This window comes from Suncus etruscus, chromosome 4, assembly GCF_024139225.1.
Source record: "Suncus etruscus isolate mSunEtr1 chromosome 4, mSunEtr1.pri.cur, whole genome shotgun sequence".
NCBI classification, from domain to species: domain Eukaryota; kingdom Metazoa; phylum Chordata; class Mammalia; order Eulipotyphla; family Soricidae; genus Suncus; species Suncus etruscus.
In genome coordinates this window covers 124,391,600-124,398,846 of record NC_064851.1, presented here as the reverse complement: position 1 = coordinate 124,398,846, position 7,247 = coordinate 124,391,600, and positions in this window count along the sequence as shown.

The window sequence follows — 7,247 nt, the reverse complement described above, 5'->3', positions numbered from 1 at the left end:
GGGGGGGCACAGCTAGTGGTGCTCAGCATCCCTGATTTATAGTTTTCAGTATGTAAGTATCTCATATACATTTGTTAAATGTATTCCTAGGTGTTTCATTTTAGAGAGACATTATTTTAAATGGGATTGTCTTTTTATTTTTCTCTTCTAGATATCTCCTAGATTATTTCTTATAGAAATGGAATAGCTTTTTTATGTGTTTGTGTATGTGTTGATTTTGTAGCCTTCCAGTTTGCCAGTTTATTGTTCCTAAGAGTTTTTTTAATTAGAGTTTTTATGTTTTTTAATGTATATTACAATGCTATCTGAAAATACTGATAATTTGACTTCATTTACAATTCCAATTCAAAGATGACTGCAATTTCTTATTCTTTCCTTATTTCTGTGATGAGGACTTTTAAAATTATATTGAATAATAGTAAAGGCATTACAAACTCTTTATTTGTGCCTGATCTCAGCAAGTAGGCTTTTAGTTTCTCCTAGTTGAATAAATCTTGGCTGAGGGTTTGCGTTTAATGGCCTTCATTATCTTGAAATATATTTTTTCTATCTCTATTTTTGTTGAGTGCTTTAAAAATAATGAATTTATGTTGAATATTATTAAAACTTTTCTCTGTGTATATTGATATGATCATATAATTTTTTTCTTTCCTTTTGTTGATAATGATGCTATTTCATGAATTTTTGCACATATTTAACATTCTTGTATCCATAAAAATGAATCTCACTTTTTCATAGAGTGAGTTTCTTCTGAATATTATTGGATTCAGTTCTTTAAACAATTCATGTTTATGGATTGGAATATTTAACATTGTCTAATGACCATTCTATCTATACCATTATAAAAATTCATTGTAGTCCCCATTAAAATTCTAACAACATTTCTCAATGTCTTAGATAAACTCTAGTAAAATTTGTACAGACTGATAAAATTCTGCAAGTATTCAAAACAATTTTGTGGGGGAAAAGGGATAGAAAGTATTGCATTTTATGGCTTCAAATTATACTGTAAAGTTTTAGTAATCAAAACTATGTATTATTGAAATAAACATAGACAGAATAAACATGGAACAGAAGAAGAACCAGAGACAACTCTCAGAATTATGGACAAATAGTCTGAAAAAAGGAGCTGGTGAATGAAATGAGGCAGAAAATCCTCTTCAACAAATGGTACTGGGAAAATTGATTATTCAATATGCAAATAAGAAAACTTAAAGTGGAGTCTCATCAGTGAAGTTACTTAATTTAAAGTGGATTAAGTATTGGAGATTAGGTCAGAATCCATAGAATACAGTGAGTAAAACACAGGCAGAACTCTAGAATACAAAATAAATATTATTTTCACTTTATAAAATATGTTTTGATACTTTTATTTTATTGCATTTTTTCTGGGATCGCTTTCTTTCTTTATAAAGAATTCCTTTCACTGTTCCCTTAGTGCAGAACCACAATATTTTATTCCATCAGCAGTTTTTGTTGTTGTTCAAAATTGCATCAAAGGTGAGCATTGCTAGAAACACTTAAGATTATGTGGTTGTTTTTTATTCTTTTTTTCCCTGTCATTGCATATGCAGAAACATTTTATTATTGCTATATTTTTCACAACCTACAAATTCAATTATATGACTTCGTGTAGAGTTGAAGAATTTAGGCTTTTGTCCAAAAGGATGTATGCACACCTCTATTCATCATAACACTCAGTACAATAGCTACAAGTTGGAATCAACCTAGATAATTGTATCATGAAGATGTGGTGCATATAGACCAGAGAATATTACATAGCTGTAAGGAATGATGTAGTCATGCAATTTGTAGCAACATGTGTAGAACTGGAAGCTATTATGTAAAATTAAATAAGCCAGAAGAAGGAGGATACATACAGGATTAATATCACCTATCTGTGGCATTTAGAATAACTGCATGATAAAATGCAGTAAACACTCTAGGCCAGAGGTCGGCAACCTGCTGCTTGCGAGCCACATCTGGCTCTTCACACTTTTAATTTGGCTCTTTTGTGTGCCCGGAGGCCTGACTCCTGCCTCTGTCAGTGCGCGCCTACTGTGCAGCCCCTGTGGTCAGCTCCAAGAGTTTAAAATGATACCCATTAACAACCCCAAACAAAGGTGTTCCCCCAAAGTCATTCTTTCTTAAACCTCTTTCTTTGATATGTAAAAGCCCACTGAAATGTACTTTTGTCTCTGTCTCTCTCTCTTGGCCCGGAAGCCTCCTGGTATTGGGAATTGGTTTTACTAAAGAAAGAGGTGTTCTAGCTTTTAGGGCTCGAGGTAGAGAGTGCAAGGTAAAAGGCCATGGACTCCATGATCATTCTTTCCTGGCTAGCTTGGTTTATTATTTCTCTCCTGCTACCCTGCTTCTTCAGACCAGGTTGGGTGGGGTTTAGAAATACAGTGCCTGGAGTGATCTTAAAACACATATTTTATTTTGCACAAGAGTGGGCATCTTCCATGAAGGGATTCTCAACCCAGAGTTTTCTTTTCCGTGGATTCTCATGTTCAGAGCACTCATGATTAAAGTTGTGAGCTAATGCCCTTAAATGCTGTTTTTCACATTGATTATGAATTTCTGCATAATATAAGTGGCAATCAAAATTTTTTGCAAGAGTGGAAACATTTCAATGTCTCCTTCTCAGACACAGCTTATCCCAGAATCAGATTATTTTTTAACACATCCATCTTATGTCTACTACTTGTGAAACTCCCCTGCAGAGAAATATTAAATTCATAGAGAAAATGAACAATGTCTGCCAAATACACAAGCTTAGCTACCCATTCCTTGTCCAACTGGGGCTGTACAATGTCAGAGTTCTGCTCTCACAGGAACTGCACTACTTCTTCCCTCTTGCCAACAAGGCGAGAGAGCGCCCTTCCCCTGAACAGCCACTTCACTTCTTCATGGAGAAGATGCTAGTAGTGGGCATCCATACTCTCACCCAGGGTGGTGAATAGCCTGGATTTGATCACAATTATGAATTTCACAAATTATCTTTACTGTGTCATCTGTCACAGAGTTTAGTTCAGCAGGGAGTTTTTGTGAACCAAGTCTATCATACAATGAGTGGATACAATGTACCAGTGTGCAACTTCTGTTTCTTATGACTACACAAAAAAACTCAGCATGCACAGTGCATCATCTGTACATACATCAACACATCAGATTATTATTTTGAGTGAAATGAGTCAGAAGGAGAGGTGTAGACACAGAATAATTATTTGTGGCATATAAAAATAATAAATGGCAATATGATAATAATATCTAGAGAAAATAGGGATGAGGGACAGAAGGACTAGTCCATGATAGGAAGCTTTCCATAAAAAGTGGTGAGTTCAATTAGAATAGAGTAAGGTACATTATGACATTGATAGTTGGAACATATCACTCTGGACAAGAACTGGATGCTGAAAATGGATAAGTGGCATGCATGGTACCCTTTAATTAACAATATTGCAAACCACAGTGTCATAAAGGAAATTTTGTAAGCCTCAGTGTCATAAAGGAAAAGAGAGATAGAGAGAAAAAAGTAAAATGACTGCCCCTGACATAGGCAGAGGAGGGTGAAGAGGAAGGAAACAAGGGACATTGGTGGTGGGGAAAGTGCACTGGTGAAGGGTGGTGTACATTCTATGATTGAAACTCAAGTATAAATAATTTTGTAACAAATATGGTTAAATAAAAAATTATTTTTAAAATGTTTCAGGCACTCTATCATAATTCCTTTATGATATATCATATGCCTTTAACAAAGTGCCATTTTTGTTTTGTGTGTATTTTAGTATTTAGTTTGGTTTCTTGCAGCACACACTAAAGTGTCAATAGATTTTTTTTTCCTTTCAGTGAAATCACTACTTTTTTCTGGAACACTGTCCTTGCTTTTAAAGATTGTTAAAAGTTTTTTTTCTTTTACCTGTTTCATCTCCATATTGTGGGGTTTCAAATTTTCAGCACAATTTGGTTATCAAGAGAAATGTTTTGAAATGTTTTGCTTACTTATCAGAAATCAAAGCATTTTTTCTTGAGAAGGGTGTTCACTATCCAGAATTAACAAATTATCAGTGGATTCAAAAACTGAATTTCATGGTGGATGTTACTTCACATCTAAATCAGCTTAATCATAAACTACAGGGGAAAGAAAACACAATTTTTTGATGTCAGAAGAAGTTATTTCGTTTGAAAACAAATTATCTGTTTTCACTCAAGATTTTGACAGAGAAACTTGATTCACCTTCCAAGCCTGTTGAAACATCGCCAAGAAAATAATTCTGATATTGACATTACCTATTTTAAAACAGCACTTTTAAATATGAGGGAAGCTTTTCTCTAGAGGTTTCAGGATTTCAAAAACAGCAAAGCGACGTTGGCCTTTGTTAAAAAACCTCTGGATACAACTGTAATGGAATTAAATTTTTCTCCCTTTAATATCGACATTGGCAACTTTGAAATGCAATTGCTGGATTTATAAAACAAAGAACTGTGGAGCTCAAAATTTGAACGTCTTTGTTCTAATTTAGAAAGACTGGAGAAACACAAATGTGAACTTAGTTCACAGCACAAGTGGTCTGCTTTGAAAGACCTGGAGAAGGAAGATATGTTGATTTTTAACACCTGGAATAGTAATCCTAAGTCATATAATCAACTAAAAAAGCTAGCATTTGCTGTTCTTTTCTTGTTTGGGTCTACATATTTATGCGCACAATCATTTTCAAGCATGAATCTTATCAAGAGTAAATTGAGAAATCGTCTCATTGATGAAAACCTGGAATTGTGCCTAAAATTAAAAACAACAACATACAAACCTGACTTACTCAAACTATCCAAGGAAATGCAAGGGCAATGTTTACATTAGTGTTTGTGACTTTGTCAGTCATAGTTAGGTTGTAATTTTCTCTATATTGTAAGGCAAATTTTACAGAATTTAACGTTATCAATAAATAATGTCGTTCTAAAGTTTTTGTTTTATGAGTTGTGTTATTTGTATCCTCCCGACCTATGTGGATACTTGCATGCAGAATATTCTCAATAAAACCTTTATTAAACTAAAAAAAACAGTGTACCATCCTATGTATTTTCAGTTTTAAAAATGTGGCTTTCGGGGCCGGAGAGATAGCATGGAATTAAGGCGTTTGCCTCTCATGCAGAAGGTCGTGGTTTGAATCCCTGCATCCCATATGGTCACCTGAGCCCGCCAGAAGTCATTTCTGAGCATAGAGCCAGGAGTAACCCTTGAGTACTGCCAAAAAAAAAAATGTGGCTCTCAAAATAAATTTTAATCGTGATTTTGGCGAGATTTGTCTCAGTTGAAAAAAAAGGTTGCTGACCACTGCTCTAGGCCCATGAGTATAGTGAGGAAAAGGAGAGAAAATAAGTAGAGGAAAAGAAAGTCAAATGTGAAATAATGGGCAACAGGAGCCAAGGGGATTCAGATGCATTATTAATGTAAAGAAAAGACAGGCTAAATATCCAAGTTACAGAGTCAACAACAATGAAATCATGAGACCCCAACATTTAACAAGCAAACTTAAAAAGTTCCCTGTTTGTGTGAGGTGTTATGGAATGTACTCTAGGAATTTTAATGGAGGAAGGTTAATGGTGGGACTGTGCCAAAACATTGTATGTTTAAAATTTAACTATGAATAACTTTGTAAATCACAATGCTCTAACTTAAAAAGACTTTTTAAAAAAGAGAGTTGAGGTGTTTGAATAAATTTTAGATGATAAAATGTCTTAGCTTTGAGTTATACAAAATTGTTACTATTTTTCCTTAATTTTTAAAATATTTTTTTTGACTGAGAGCCCTGACTATACTCCACAAAGGGCATTTATTGTTCAGGAATAATCTTTCTTTTTTTTTTTTATAAATTATCTTTATTTAACACCATGATTACAAATATAATTGTAGTTGTATGGTTACAGTCATGTAAAGAACACCCCCCTTCACTAGTGCAGGATTCCCACCACCAATTTCCCGGATCTTCCTACTCCCCACCCCACCCACACCTGTACTCGAGACAGGCTTTCTTTTTCCCTCATTCATTGACATTGTTATGATAGTTTTCAGTGTAGTTATTTCTCTAACTGTACTTATCACTCTATGTGGTGAGCTTCATGTCATGAGCCGCATCTACATGGGAAGATGGGGTAAAATAAGGATTGGGACTGAGTCAGTAAAATATTAGAAATGATTTTTGTAGGGCAGTATCAAGGTCACAATACAAGACAGATGTTATGAATATATAAAATATATTCATACAATACTATCAATAGGAAAACAAGAAGAAAAAAATTCTTGTCTTTTTCCCCTGACTCCAGGCCTTCCCTGGGTGCCAGCTCAGATGGCCAGAAGTGGGTTCAGGTGGACTCTTAGTGTTCTTCAGGCTTCCCCCCTCCCTCTGTACTCCAGGGGGGAGGTTCATAGGAAGGAGGGTGGGCAGACATCTGGCTTCCGGTTTCCTCCTTGATTTTGGGGACCAGCTATTGCCAGGTATGGGGGTTGGGGAGACCCCATACCAGAGCCCTTCTCCCTGGCCTGGGGAGTGCTGGGAGGCTTGGCAGGCCCCCAGCCATCCTTGTCTTTTTCCCCTGACTCCAGGCCTTCCCTGGTGGCAGCTCAGATGGCCAGAAGTGGGTTCAGGTGGACTCTTTGTGGTCCTCAGGCTTCCCCCTACCTCTCCCTACACTAATGGGGATGCGCTTTGGGAGGAGGGCGGGCCGTTCTAGTACTGGTTTATGTTGGGACAGTCACTGGAATTTTAAAGTATTTTTATTCAAAAATATCTGCATTGGGGGCCATCTAGTTAGTACAAAGGTAGGACACTTGAATTGTCTTTGATGGTGCTGCTGCAACCCTGATTCAAATGCTTGGCACCACATATAATTTAGGTGCGGCCAAACCTCTAAACTTAAAAAAAAGTCAAGTTGGCAGTTACTTTCTGGTGTGTGTGTGTGGGGGGGGGCACATACAGTAGTGCTAAGGGGTTACTTCTAGCTCTGAGCTCAGAAATCACTTCTGGCAGGCTTGGGGGATCATATGGGATGCTGGGAATAGAATCTGAGTTAGCCACGTTAAAGGAAAATGCCCTACCCACTGTACTATCTTTTTTGTTTGTTTGTTTTTTGGGAAACACCCAGCAGTGCTCAGGGATTATTCGTGGCTCTATGCTCAGAAATCGCTTTTGGCAGCCTCAGAGGACCATGCTGAAGATTTGAACCACCATGCTGGTGCATTTGGGATA